The sequence below is a fragment of the Dama dama genome, chromosome 9 (assembly GCF_033118175.1).
Source record: "Dama dama isolate Ldn47 chromosome 9, ASM3311817v1, whole genome shotgun sequence".
Lineage (NCBI taxonomy): Eukaryota > Metazoa > Chordata > Mammalia > Artiodactyla > Cervidae > Dama > Dama dama.
In genome coordinates, this window is record NC_083689.1 from 98,664,536 (window position 1) to 98,680,169 (window position 15,634).

At 43.5% G+C, this 15,634-nt stretch overlaps 1 non-coding gene across 1 annotated transcript; it reads left to right on the forward strand.

Annotated features, from left to right (window-relative positions):
• The first annotated feature begins 12,322 nt into the window (after positions 1 to 12,322).
• On the forward strand, positions 12,323 to 12,529 carry LOC133063062 (small nucleolar RNA U3). The gene has a single exon (XR_009694358.1). It is a non-coding gene; the product is annotated as a small nucleolar RNA U3 (small nucleolar RNA).
• The last annotated feature ends 3,105 nt before the right edge of the window (positions 12,530 to 15,634 follow it).

Sequence of the window (15,634 nt, forward strand, 5' to 3'; positions counted from 1 at the left end):
AAGATGTGAAAGTTTTACCTGCGGGCCTGGACGGGAGGGTGGTCACAGAACTGGTGGAGCTCACAAACCAGAAGGACGAACATGGAGGGCATACTGACCACATTTGTAGCCAAGAGCCACTCCTAAGGGTTCATTTGTGTGTCGGTGTGGATTTTATATCCTCTTCCTTAGAGGAGGCAGCATAGCCCGCTGGTCAAGATTACGCATGGTGGAGTCACCCCGTTCTGAGTACAAATCCACACACTGTACTAGGCGTTCAGCCTCAGACATGCCAACCCACAGCCTCATCTTTAGAATGAAGATCCCAATAGAAATTCACATCTCAAACATTCACTGTGAGAGGTAAATATGTTACCACATCTAAAGTTCTCAGCACAGCGCCTAGTACAGACACACCCTCAACGTATATTACACAAAAATGTACCTGAGATGAAGAATTGTGTGTTTACTATTCTTGTTGTTTAGTTGCTAAGTCATGTGTGACTGTCTCGTGACTCCATGGACTGTAGCCCACCAGCCTTCTCCAGGGGATCTTCCCGACACAGGGATCGAACCCACATCTCCTGCTTGGCAGGTGGATTCTTTACAGCTGAGCCACCTAGGAATCCCATGTTTACTTTTAGGAACTCACAAACTCTTGAGCTGTTTCTAGAAGTAAATTTTTATATAGACGCCTGAGAACACTCCACAATTTAGGGAATTTAGGGCTGGGTCAAAGTTCTACCAATCCCTGAGAATAGACACATCCATGAGGGCAATGAACTCTCTAGGAGAATCAGTTCAGTTCAGTCCCTCAGTCGTGTCCAACTCTGTGACCCCATGGACTGCAGCACACCAGGCTTCCCTGTCCATCACCAACTCCCAGAGCTTGCTCAAACTCATGTCCATTGAGTCAATGATGCCACCCAACCATCTCATTCTCTGTCATCGCCTTCTCCTCCTGACTTCAATCTTTCCCAGCATCAGGGCCTTTTCCAGTGAGAGTTCTTTGCATCAGTTGGCCAATGTATTGGACTTTCAGCTTCAACATCAGTCCTTCCAATGAACACTGAGGACTGATTTCCTTTAGGATGGACTCGTTGGATCTCCTTGCAGTCCAAGGGACTCTCAAGAGTCTTCTCCAACTCCACAGTTCAAAAGCATCAATTCTTTAGTGCTCTACTTTCTTTATGGTCCAACTCTCACATTCATACATGCCCACTGGAAAAACCATAGCTTTGACTAGACAGACCTTTGTGGGCAAAGTAATGTCTCTGTTTTTTAATATGCTGTCTAGGTTGGTCATAGCTTTCCTTCCAAGGAGCAAGCGTCTTTTAATTTCATGGCTGCAGTCACCAACTGCAGTGATTTTGGAGCCCCCAAAATAAAGTCTCTCCCTCAGGGAATAGGTGAGACCAAAAGCAAAAGCCTTGCATACCGGGTGCCTCCTGCCTGCCTCCTCACTGCACCCCCGCCCCCCACCCGGATCTCAGTGCCAGTTCTTGAAGGACTCTACTGAGAGAGTAGCCCTGACTTGTAAGTGACCATTTGCCCTGGACAGAAGCTCACGGCTTAAGAGTGACCTGGGGACAGGAAGAACTCTGCCACCAGTAAAATAACTGCTGGAGATTTCTGGTCCTGTATATATATATATATATATATATATATATATACCTTAGCATGTAGGAGTCCCAACAGACAGAGCATTATCCTTTGAAGAAGGACATTCTGAAGTGTCGTCCTAGGTCCATGTAGAAGGCTGGGCAGCAGGACCTTCAGTAACTTAGATCTAGCTCATGCCTCTCCCTAGTTGTGCAGACCAGGCTGGCTTGTTGACAACACACGGCTATCTTCTCAGAATCGCTCGTAGTGGAACATGGAGAGAGCGAAGAGGGGAGGCCACGGTGGCGGGGGGCGAACTGAGCCAGTCTTTCTGGTGTGAGGATTTTTTTCACACATTGAGAAGTAAGAGGAGAGGAATTGTGAGAAAGTGCACACAGACATTCAATAAAAAGACAACACAGGGGGGAAAAAAAGTTAATGAGAAAGGTGTGGGAAACAACTGCAAAAGCAACAGAAATAGGAAAGAGAAATGAAACGTGTGACAAAAGAAGCAAAGGGTGAGGCTGAGAAGACCTGTAGACAGCAAATAAAACAGACTAGAGAGACCCAAGTGCTTGAGGGATTTTTGAAGAAAAGCAGTGGCATGGAGGAATCGGATATCCCCGCACAGTTAGAGTTCTCCAGAGAAGCAGAGCCAGTAGAACAGACACGTGAAGAGCTTTGTTACAGGAACTGGCTTATGTGGTTGTAGAGGCTGAGAACGCTCACCATCTGCTATGCACAAGCTGGAGAACCAGGAAAGTCTGAGTGTAATTCAGCCTGAGTCCAAAGGCTTGACAGGGACCTCTGGTGTAAGTCCCAGAGAAGTCCCAAAGTCTGGAGGCCTGAGAACCAAGAACTCCAGCATTCAAGGGCAGGAGAAGCTGGGCGTCCCAGCTCAAGAAGAGAGAATCCGCCTACCTCCACCATTTTGTTCCCCTCAGGCCCCCAGTTGCCTGCCCACACTGCTAAAAAGGATCCCTTGACGCAATCTCCCGAAACAAATGCTAATCTCTTCCAGATACACGCTCACAGACGCACCTAGAAATCATGTCTGGGCATGCCTTAGCCCAATCAAACTGGCATATAGAATTAACCTTCACATCCTTCTGTTATGTATTTGCTTATACATTTTGCTATATATTCCTCGGGCATCGGAGGGACTAAGATGGAATCAAGAGTCTGATTTCATCAACAAAACCTAATTCAAACTACCAAGCACAAAAGCGGAAAGGAGGGCCTTGTTTTAATTTATAGTGCATCTTATTCACCGTAAAGCAAGTTGAGCGCCAAAGAATTGATGCTTTTGAACTGTGGTGTTGGAGAAGACTCTTGAGAGTCCCTTGGACTGCAAGGAGATCCAACCAGTCCGTCCTAAAGGAGATCAGTTCTGAATATTCATTGGAAAGACTGATGCTGAAGCTGAAACTCCAATATTTTGGCCACCTGATGCGAAGAGCTGACTCATTTGAAAAGACCCTGATGCTGGGAAAGATTGAGGGCAGGAGGAGAAGGGGACAACAGAGCATGAGATGGTTGGATGGCATCACCAACTCGATGGACATGAGTTTGAGAAAGCTGCGGGAGTTGTTGATAGACAGGGAGGCCTGGTGTGCTGCAGTCCATGGGGTCACAAAGAGTCAGACACCATGGAGCGACTGAACTTGCATAAAATGAATCTGGGGCAGGAACGGCACCTGGCCAATAGAGGCTGAAAACAGAGTCTGCAAAGCTGTTGGGGTCTCATCTCTGCTTCTGTCTCTAAATGCACTTTCTTCCCTCTCGCTCTGCAGGCTGGATCCTCTACTTTACAGGAACTCCTGGTGAGACAGCTGAGTTACCCGCCTGCATAGAGTTCATGTTCCTGGGGGATCTCTTTGGCCCGGCTTAGGCCAGGTAAGCAAGCATAACACAGGATGGCCGCAGATACCCCCCTTCACGGCAACCCAGCCTTCTGCAGTTTTGGCACTGGGGAGCTCTAGTGGTGTGGCCCGCTTTATTCTGGGCACATGACTGGCCTGTCTACAATGGTCGCCCCCTCATTCTCTACTCCCAGACCCTGCATGGTTTGTTTCTTCACTATCTTACAGTACACTGCGTTCCATGTTTATGTGTTTGTTGTGCTTCCCCTGCTAGGATGTAAACTCCACAAGGACAGAGGTTTTGTTTTTTCCTATTTACTATTTTGTCCCTAGAGAAGACCATGGCACCCAGCACATATTAATAGAGTACCTATGGAAGGAAGGGAGGGAGGGAAGACAAGCTGAAATTAAACTTAGTGATCCCTCAAGAGAAGAGCTAGGACTGGAATTAGAAGAGACAAAGAATGGCCGAGTTGCGAACAAGCTGTGAGACAAAGTTATTATAATCAGCAAGACCTCGAGCCAGTGGTAACCGCTTCCTGACACATCTGTTAGGAATACTGAGATGAGGCCATGTGAAAGGGGAGGAGCTGATTCCAGAACTGGACTGATCCTGCGTCCCACAGAGGTCTAATAGCTGTTGATCATTTGTTATGATCCCACACAAGGCAGGCACCTTGCAAACCCTATGAGCTGTTAGACTGTGGTCACAAGCCATGAGAGGTGGAGCTTATTAGCAGCCTGGGACCAGAAAACCCATGCTTGCAGTGAGAGAGCCCAGTGATCTTATACTGTTACTGTATGGTTTATGCCTGTGTGCTAAGTCGCTTCAGTCATGACCCTGTGGATTGTACCCCGCCAGGCTTCTCTGTCCAGGCAAGAATACTGGAGTGGGTTGCCATGCCGTCTTCCAGGGGTTCTTCCCTACCCAGGGATCGAACCTGCGTCTCTTACATCTCCTGCATTGGCAGGCGGGTTCTTTACCACTAGCGCCACCTGAGAAGCCCTCTGCATGTAAACTGTATGGTTTACCTTCAGTTATAGTACCTGCTTGAAGGGAACTGCTAACAACATCGGGTTAAATAGTCTGTTAAACAAATGTTCTTTTATGAATAGTGAAGGTGGCTCAGACGGTAAAGAATCCAGCTGCAACACAGGAGACAAGGGTTCCATCCTGGGTCCGGAAGATCCCCTGGAGAAGGGGATGGCTACCCACTCCAGTAATCTTGCCTGGAGAATTCCATGGACAGAGGAACCTAGTGGGCTACAGTCCAGGGGGTCGCAGAGTCTGACACAACTGAGCAACTAAATAACAAACTACTACAAATTACTATTTTGATTGTTTGCTAATGATGAGGCACCTAAAATATTTGATAATATTGTCATAAGAAGGTAAATAGTACATCTATAATCTTATTTATCAAACATTTTACTTAATTATTACAAAAATGAAGTGTATCTTCCTTATTTGAATCAATGGGATCAAAAATTAAAGAATGCTGAGTCTGTTTTATGTGTAAATACCTATATAAACACATATGTATGTGTATAACATTGATAAAACCTTGTATAAGTTTCAGCATTACTAATCACCTGACGAAAAAGTGCCAAAACTTGTCATCTCATCAGAACCACATTCCTTGGCAGTCCTAGGGTAGGATTCTGAATTCAATTTGTAAAATAACTCACTGTCATTGAAGAGAAATCTTAATGAGTAGGCAAATTGGACTGAATGCAGTATGAAAAGGAAGAGCTATTCATTTAACAAATGTATACTGAGTATCTACTAAATGCAAAATGCTGTTGAAGTATTAGGTTGGTGCAAAAATAATTGTGGTTTTGCATTGTTGAAATTTGCCATTTGATGTTGGAATACATTCTTAAAGAAATGTGAAAAAAAAAAAAGAAATGTGGTTATTTCATACATCATTTTAATGCACATTTCTTGCTTTATGTTTTTTGCTAGTGAATTATGACTTGCTATTTATATTTATTTTAAACTATAGAAATTATGTTAGACCAAAAGCAAATTCGAGTGATATTTTTTATTCGAGTTCAAAATGAGCTGTAAAGTTGCAGAGACAACTTGCAACATCATCAACACATCTGGCCCAGGAGCTGCTAGCAAATGTAGTGTAGTGGTGATTGAAGAAGTGGGGATTCATGGTACTCTGCTACAATTCAAGAAGTTTTGTGAAGGAGACAAAAGCCCTGAAAATGAGGAGCATAACTGCCAACCAGCAGAAGTTGACAACAACCAATTGAGAGCCATCACTGAAGCTGACCCTCTTAAAACTACATGATAAAGTTGCCAAAGAATTCAATGTCATCCATTTTATGGTCATTCTGCATTTGAAGCAAATTGGAAAGGTGAAAAAAGCTCAGTTAGTGGGTGCCTCATGAGCTGACCAAAAAAGAAAAAAAAACCAAAGTGATCATTTTGAAGTGTCTTCTCTTATTCTATTGCAACAAGGAACCATTTCTTGATTGGATTGTGATGTGTAACAAAAAGTGGATTTTATATGACAACCAGCGATGTCATCATATATGGCATCAGCTCAATGCTTGGGCCAAGAAGAAGCTCCAATGCACTTCCCAAAGCCAAACTTACACCAAAGAAAGGTCATTGTTACTGTTTGGTGGTCTGCTACCAGTCTGATCCACTACAGCTTTCTGAACCCCATTAAATCTGAGAAGCATGTTCAGCAATTCAGTGAGAAGCACTGAAGACAGCAATGCCTGCAGCTGGTACTAGTCAACAGAATAGGCCCGATTCTTCTCCATGGCGATGCCTGACCACACCACACAGCCAACGCTTCAAAAGATGAGCAAATTGGGCTATGAAGTTTTACCTCAATTCAGTTCAGTTCAGTCACACAGTCATGTCCGACTCTTTGCAACCCCATAGACTGCAGCACGCCAGGCCTCCCTGTCCTTCACCAATTCTTGGATCTTGCTCAAACTCATGTCCATTGACTGACTCAGTGATGCCATCCAACCAGCTCATCCTCTGTTGTCCCCTTCTCCTCCCACCTTCAATCTTTCCCAGCATGAGGATCTTTTCAAATGAGTCAGTTCTTTGCATCAGGTGGCCAAAGTATTGGAGTTTCAGCTTCAACATCAGTCCTTCCAATGAACACCCAGGATTGATCTCACTTAGGATTGACTGGTTGGATCTCCTTGCAGTCCAAGGGACTCTCAAGAGTCTTCTCCAACACCACAGTTCAAAAGCATCATTCTTCGGTGCTCAGCTTTCTTTGTAGTCCTCATCCACCATATTTACCTGACCTCTTGCCAACCTGGTACCACTTCCTCAAGCACCTCGAAAACTTTTTTCAGGGAAAACACTTCCACAACCAGCAGGAGGCAGAAAATGCTTTCTAAGAGTTCATCGAATCCTGAAGCACAGATTTTTTTTTTTTCATTTCTTTTTATTAGTTGGAGGCTAATTACTTTACAATATTGTAGTGGTTTGTGTCATACATTGACATGAATCAGCCATGGATTTACATGTATTCCCCATCCCTATCCCCCCTCCCACCTCCCTCTCTACCCGATCCCTCTGGGTCTTCCCAGTGCACCAGGCCCGAGCACTTGTCTCATGCATCCAGTCTGGGCTGGTGATCTGTTTCACCATAGATAATATACATGTTTCGATGCTGTTCTCTTGAAACATCCCACCCTCACCTTCTCCCACAGAGTCCAAAAGTCTGTTCTGTACTTCTGTGTCTGTTTTTCTGTTTTGCATATAGGATTATTGTTACCATCTTTCTAAATTCCATATATATGTGTTAGTATACTGTAATGGTCTTTATCTTTCTGGCTTACTTCACTCTGTATAATGGGCTCCAGTTTCACCCATCTCATTAGAACTGATTCAAATGAATTCTTTTTAATGGCTGAGTAATATTCCATGGTGTATATGTACCACAGCTTCCTTATCCATTCATCTGCTGATGGGCATCTAGGTTACTTCCATGTCCTGGCTATTATAAACAGTGCTGCGATGAACATTGAGGTGTACGTGTCTCTTTCAGATCTGGTTTCCTCAGTGTGTATGCCCAGAAGTGGGATTGCTGGGTCATATGGCAGTTCTATTTCCAGTTTTTAAAGAAATCTCCACACTGTTCTCCATAGCGGTGAAGCACAGATTTTTATGCTTCAGGAATAAACAAACTTATTTCTCTTTGGCAAAAATGTGCTGATTATAATGGTTCCTATTTTGATTAATAAAGATGTGTTTGAGCCTAGTTAAAATGATTTAAAATTCATGGTCCAAAATCGCAATTACTTTTGTACCAACCTAATAGCTAGGCCATGGAAGCAACGCAGATGTCCATCAACAGATGAATGGATAAAGAAGTTGTGGCATATATTTATAATGGAATATTAGTCACCATAAAAAGGAACCAATCTGAGTCAGTTCCAGAAAGGTGGATGAACCTAGAGCCTGTTACACAGAGTGAAATTAAGTCCCACGGACAGGGAAGCCTAGCGTGCTGCAGGCCATGGAGTCACAAAGAGCTGGACACGACTGAGCCACTGAATTGAACTGCATAAAAAGAGAAAGAAATATCATATAATAACACATATATGTGGAATCTAGAGAAACGGTAATGATGAACCTATTTGCATGGCAGGGATAGAGACACAGGCATGGAGAACAGACTTCTGGACACAGAGGGGAGGGAGAGGGTGGGATGAGTTGAGAGAGTAGAACTGAAGCATATACACCACCACGTCTAAAGCAGACAGCTCCTGGGAAGGCGCCGTATACAAGGGAGCCCTGCCCAGTGCTCTGTGACAGCCTAGAGCCGCGGGATGGGGTCGGAAGTGAGAGGGAGGCTCAAGGGAGGGGACACGCGTATGCTTAGCTGATCCATGGTGTTGTTTGGCAGAAGCCAGCACAGCAATTGTAAAGCAATTATCCTCCAATTAAAAAAAAATTTTAAATACTGTTGAATGCTAGAGATTCAAGTCCAAATAGTCATATTTCCTTACCTAGAGGAACTTACAGTTTAGCAAAAAGAAATATTATGGTCAACCCTCAGTGCTGAACTTTTTTTTTTTTGGTATGATTCCATTTATATGAAATGCCTACTAGAGACAAATGTATAGAGACAGAAAGTAGGTTAATGGTAGCCTGCGGCTGGGAAAATAAAAGAATGGTGGGTCACGGCTAAAAAATATGGGCTTTCTTTTGGAAGCAGTGAAAATATTACAAAATTGATTGTGGTGATAGTTTCACAATGCTCTGAAAAGAACAAAAATGGTTGAATTGCACACTTTAAATGGGTGAGTTGTATTACATGTGAATAAGATTGTTAACAAAAAACCTACATAACCCAATGTTTATTTTCTCACATTTTCTGTGGACCAGGAGTCTAAGCATGGCTTAATTGTGTCCTCTGCTTGAAAGTGAAAGTGAAGTCGCTCAGCCGTGTCCAACCCTTTGACTCTTTGCGATCCCATGGACCGTAGCCCTGCCAGGCTCCTCTGTCCATGGGATTTCCCAGGCAAGAATAATGGAGTGGGTTGTCATTTCCTTCTCCGGGGAAATCTTCCCAACCCGGGGATCACACCTGTGTCTCCTGCACGGCAGGCGGGTTTTTTTTTTTTTTTTTTTTTTTACCAGTGAGCCAATAAGAAAGCCATGGTACTCTGCTACAATTTAAAAAACAAAACAAAACTATCCTGAGAAAAAGTGCTCTTTAATAAAACAAATTAGGAAAAAGGATAAGGGGGCAGTGATCAAAAAACTCAGTTGGGCTGGACATCCAAGATGCCCTGCTCAACTGGCTGACAGTCAGCGGTGGGAGGTGGGAGGTGGGCTGGGCCAGGGACTAAAACACCTGCACGTGGCTTTGACTTGGGCTTTTCATGCACAGCCTGGGTGCTCATTGGAAGGACTGATGCTGAAGCTGAAACTCCAATACTTTGGCCACCTCATGAGAAGAGTTGACTCGTTGAAAACGACCCTGATGCTGGGAGGGATTGGGGGCAGGAGGAGAAGGGGACGACAGAGGATGAGATGGCTGGATGGCATCACCCACGCGATGGACGTGAGTTTGAGTAAACTCTGGGAGTTGGTGATGGACAGGGAGGCCTGGCGTGCTGCAGTCCATGGGATCGCAAAGAGTTGGATGCGACTGAGCAACTGAACTGAACTGAACTGAACTGATGGTGGCTCTAAGAGGGAACACAGAGAGCGGGGACATGATGCAAAAGCAGCTACGATAAATCAAGAACAACTGAGGGCTGCACCAGGAACTACGAGCACAGCGTTACTTCCACCGTATTTCATAAGTCAAAGCAGTCACAGGACCTACCCAAACTTAGGAACACAGAGAAATAAACTGTCTCTGGATGAGGGACATCACGACCACACTGCAGAAGATAACGTGGGATTAGAGTTATGGAAAGGATCATCTGCCACGGAGAGAAAAGCCATTGTTTTGAGCAATGTTTCGTTTCAAATTGCTGTAACCAAGCATTAAAACTTTCAAACGCAGTAAATCATCACATCTATCTGGCAAGCAAGGTTATTCCTGCCTGCGCTTTCCTAAGGGAAAGAAGGAAATGCCACATTTGGGGAAAGAACGCTGCTCTAGTGCTGCACTAGTGTGGCTCTAACAGACTCGCCACACGCCCCACACCCCCATGTAGCACAGAAACACGCGCTTAATGTCCAGGGCAAGATAATAAATCCAGGCACTCTTCAGTGATAATAGACCGAAATGCTTATCTGTGAGTGTCACGTCCTTTCAGCTCTTCATCAATTCAAGCAGACGTTAATCTATTGAAATTATCTATATGAAACTGTTAAGTGTTATAGGCTGTGTAAAAGCTTATAATCCAGAAACCATGTCTTCCTGGAATTTACAACATATGCCAAAGGGCAGGAAAATATTGTCTCTTCTTCATGATTAGTCTCAGCAGCGGTTGATGTGTCCTTTGTAATTGAGTGTTTTTCTTTTTTGGCTCTTTCCCTCCCCCCCCAAATGGCTACCAGAATAAATTGCACAAAATTCAGAATTCATTTTTCATAAGCTGCCTTTTAACCTACATTAATTTAGAAATGAGTTCAAGCATCTCTTGTTTACCCATCAGTGGAGATTGTTGTAAAAGTCTCAGCATGATTCTGTAGCACTGCATGTAAAAGAGAAGTATGAAGAATTTTCACCAAAAAACTAACATAAATTCATTTTTTAAACTGTCAGCAACTCTTCATGTTTGAATATGGTCATTAGATAGGCTTGGGAAACTCCAAAATATTCTCCCAATGCTTAAAAATGTCTGTGCTTCTGCATGTTTTAGGCTTCTTAAAAAGACAGTTTACCTAAGTAGGAGCTCAGCAAATCCCAGATGGTAAATACACAGGTTCTGGCATGCCAGGAAGAGCAACAAAGGTATTCCGTTCAGTTCAGTCGCTCAGTCATGTCCGACTCTTCGTGAACCCATGGACCGCAGCACACCAGGCCTCCCTGTCCATCACCAACTCCCAGAACTTACTCAAACTCATGTCGATCAAGTCAGTGATACCATCCAACCATCTCATCCTCTGTCAAACCCTTCTCCTCCTGCCCCCAATCTCTCCCAGCATCAGGGTCTTTTCCAATGAGTCAGTTCTTCGCATGAGGTGGCCAAAGTATTGGAGTTGCAGCTTCAGCATCAGTCCCTCCAATGAACACCCAGGACTGATCTCCTTTAGGATGGACTGGTTGGATCTCCTTGCATTCCAAGGGACTCTCAAGAGTCTTCTCCAACACCACAGTTCAAAAGCATCAATTTTTTGGCGCTCAGCCTTCTTTATGGTCCAACTCTCACATCCATACATGACTACTGGAAAAACCATAGCCTTGACTAGATGGACCCTTGTTGGCAAAGTAATGTCTCTGCTTTTTAATATGCTGTCTAGGTTGGTCATAACTTTTCTTCCAAGAAATGAGCGTTTTTTAATTTCCTGGCTGCAGTCACCGTCTGCAGGGACACAGGTATTAGAAAGCTGCAGTTTTTCCTGACAGGAGCTTCCTCCTGTCTCACTTTCCAGTTCAGTGGAGAGGTAGATTTCCTTCACGTCACATTCTCCACGAGCAAAGATTCGGTCCTTTCCAGCTCCCGACCCCAGCATGCGCCTTGCTGCCACGCATCAGTAAGGACAGTCCCGATGATCCCCAGCTTCTCTGAATGGTGAGGCTACAGAGCCGCAGGAGGCTGGCTCAGTGGAGAGCACTTTGACTTGCCTTGTGGACTCGTGTTGTGCGGGTGGGTCAGTGAATTCTGGGAGTGGGCTCAGGTGGCTCTGGGAAGAAGGTTTCCTTCCCTGAGCTACCTTTGACCTCAGTTTAAGCAATGTATTTATAGTTGGGACCGTGTCCTTTTAACCTGACCTTAAAGTGAATTGAACAAGCCAACTGACAATGCAGTGATCACCCACTATGAAGCCCCCCCCCCTTTTTTTTTGTTAGAGGAAAAACGATGCATTTAGATCTTTGGGAAGAACTGGATAGGGACCAAGGTGGTGGTGGACATGTGGGAAGAAATTTTCAGAATAAACAAAGATAAATGGTTCATGTTTTAAAGGAATAAGTAGGTCAATGTTCCAGACACTCCATTCCATTAATCAGGTTGGCAACAGTATCAACAAACTCAGTTGCTAGCAAATGATTATCTGATTAAAATGGCATGAAGAATATGCCCAAATAGGTAAACTAAATTTTATAAGATTTAAAATACTCCTAATGCATTCTTTTCTGATGGTATCAGTAGTGTGTTGGGTAACATTTTGCCAGAAAAAAAAATCTCAAGGATGTGCTTATTCTTTACAGATTATACACCCCCTTGTTGTCTTGTGAATTACACTGATCCACTAAAAAAAAAAAAAAAAACTATATGTTCAGGGATCATTTCTATAGTTTGTTACTGAGGAAGTTTCTCTGAATGTGCAGAGCAGCAGAAACCACGAGGAGGACACGCAGCGTTCTCTCCCGAGCATGAAGCTGGCTTCTGCCGCTGCCGTTAGCCATTGATGATCATTCTTCTTTTCCTTCTGGAGAGTAAGAGGGAAACAGTGTAGCCTGAGTGGTCAAAAAAAAACTAAACAGACCTCAGATATCCTAAAAAATACACTAAAAATATACTTCCTAAGATTGTATGGTTTTTCCAGTAGTCATGTATGGATGTGAGAGTTGGACCATAAAGAAAGCTGAGTGCTAAAAAATGATGCTTTTGAACTGTGGTGTTGGAGAAGACTCTTGAGAGTCTCTTGAACTGCAAGGAGATTCAACCAATCCATCCGAAAGGAGATCAGTCCTGGGTGTTCATTGGAAGGACTGATGTTGAAGCTGAAACTCCAGTACTCTGGCCATCTGATGCGAAGAACTGACTCATTGGAAAAGACCCTGATGCTGGGAAAGATTGAAGGCAGGAGGAGAAGGGGAAAACAGAGGATGAGATGGTTGGATGGTATCACTGGCTCGATGGACATGAGTTTGAGTAAGTTCTGGGAGTTGGTGATGGACAGGGAGGCTTCGTATGCTGCAGTCCACGGGTTCGCAAGGAGTTGGACACGACTGAACTGAAGATCATATTGTGTTACATTATCCATGTATTTTGTTGTACCATTCCCATATGTTTAGGGTAGATAATAAAATCACTAAATGAAAACTGGATGCAACTTGCTCAAATCTCAGATAAGAAAGGAGTGTTCTTTTCACTCTACCCAGGGAGTATGAAAATGACCAAGAGATGCATTGACTAAGCCCCACCCTCTCGCTCCAGGGACAGGCACGTGAAGTTGCAGATGGACACAGATGAGTATCTGGGACATTCAAGCTCCAAGCCCTGGGCCTTCAATGCTCTGTCTCCTGCACTTGAATGACTCACTGCTACAGTCTGGTTTTTCTGGTCCCCGTTCACCTGCAGCTCTTGCTTAACCAATCTATCATGTATCAGCAGATGGCTTTCCCAGCAACACTTCTGCAATCTCTTTCTCATGAGTGTGTTTGCCAGTCAGCTCTCCCTTTGACACCTTAGTCAGTGTAATACTGTTTTCTGTATAGATGAATGTCGCATTTGTCCCAAGAGCAGTTGTCTAGCAAACTCAACTATCCCGAACACAGGTCAGAATAAATAGGAAGATAAAAAGACATTGAGCCACTAAGGGAAACTTACAGAATATGTGCACAAAATCTTGCTCATTCTGCTCAGAGAAGAATCTCTAACCATCAGTCAGGGCTTAGTTACTTCCATGTTACATACAACTCAGACTTGCCATTCAATCACAAGAAAAGCGGCAAATATGCAGAGCGGAGAAAGATGGCTGGTGAAACAGGTACACTGGCAATAACCAGAAAAAAAAAAACCTGACAACTGCTTTGGATGCAAAAGTGAAAACTTCAAAATTGTACAACAGAACGAAGGAGCCATCACTGTGCATCAGAGTGTGAGAGACCCACAACATCCCCTGAGGCAGCACTGATGTGCTTCCCAGTGGAACGGAGTCATCCAGAAAAGGTTAAACTACTATTTTGAATTCCAGATAAGAAGGCAGAAAGTGCATTGCCCATCACATAGAGTTTTCCAATGAAAATGGCTTAAGTAAAGGATTTCATTCATTCCTTTATGAAATAGACATCGACTGCTTACCATGTGCCAAGGAGGCTTCATCCCTTGCCTTTTTTTTTTTTTAATTTAGATAACTGCAGCCTGGAAGATAAGCAATCTGCTCAATCCTAATGACCTTCTCAAAGTTACTCCTAGACTAAGCCAGGCCACACAGATAGCGCATCACCACCCCAGTGTCCTTCCTTCCACAGGTTTGCTGCAGCCCCAGACGGCTCTCAGGGGACTGTGTGATGTGTCTGAAACCTGTGGCTTCATTAGCCGTGAGACACTTAGTGGGAACAACAGATATTCATATCTGGGACGCATTGTCTCTGTTCTTCATATAAAGAATAAGGCCATCTCTTGTTAAGTTCTGGGCTCTTGTGAGTCATAGAACTGACTGCCTTTGCCTTGGTACCAGAAGGCTCAAGCTAAGACTGTGATCCACTTCTCATCATTGAAGGGACTTGAAGGGTGTTCTTTTGCACATTGTGTTCTGATTCCATACCTTTTGTTTTCCACTTGCCTCATCCATCTCACTTATTTTGAATATATATCTTCTTGCTCTACAAGTGAAAGTGAAAGTCGCTCAGTTGTGTCCGACTCTTTGTGACCCCATAGACTATACAGTCCATGGAATTCTCCAGGCCAGGATACTGGAGTGGGTAGCCTTTCCCTTCTCCAGGGGATCTTCCCAATCCAGGGACTGAACCCAGGTCTCCCGCATTGCAGGTGGATTCTTACTAACTGAGCCTATAGTTTATTTTATTTTTTTTTAAACTTTACAGAAGTCACTGTGTGCTGGATGCTATTCTAAGCCCTTTACAATATTAACTCATTTCTTTCTCATAATTATGCATGCACTATCCATTTAAAGATCATTAAAAGCTGGCACTGAGAGATTCCCTATCATATGTATCTCTTAATCTACAGAAAGTCTTTTTGGAAAATAAGAAAATATATTGCAATCCTTAAACAATTAGCTAGTAAAATTGACTGGAACATTTACTTAAATGCTCATCTTTATTTCCCAGCAGGGTCAGATATACCAGACATAGAAATGTATATACTTATATTCAAGTGATTTGAAAGTGTTTCTAAGATTCTTGAGGTTCTTAAGACACACCATGATCTAACCGGGCCACTGGCAGCTGATAGATCATTAACAAAGAGCAATGAAAATGTAGTGTGCACAATGCAACCAAGAATGAAAGTGGAAATACAGACAGCGAGCAGAACTCCAGGGTGAATATAGAATGTGAATCTGCATGGGTTAGAGGGAAATTAAACGTGTGATGATTTTGCACAAGCAGCCAATTAAGGAGTGTGTGATTAAGTATGATGAAGAATATAAGATAAATGAACTTTATTGGAAAATTGATCCACTGCCGCCAGTCCCAGTGCATTATCTGTTAAAACACTTGTCTATAGTGGCATATAACCCTAGAGGTTTTCTGGCACAATGACTGTTCTTATAAAATCAATCACAGTTTTATAGAGCTATGCCAAAGAATATTATTCATTACATAAATGGCTGAAATTGTTTTTCTAAGGGCAGATAAATGACCAATGTGACAGATTGATAT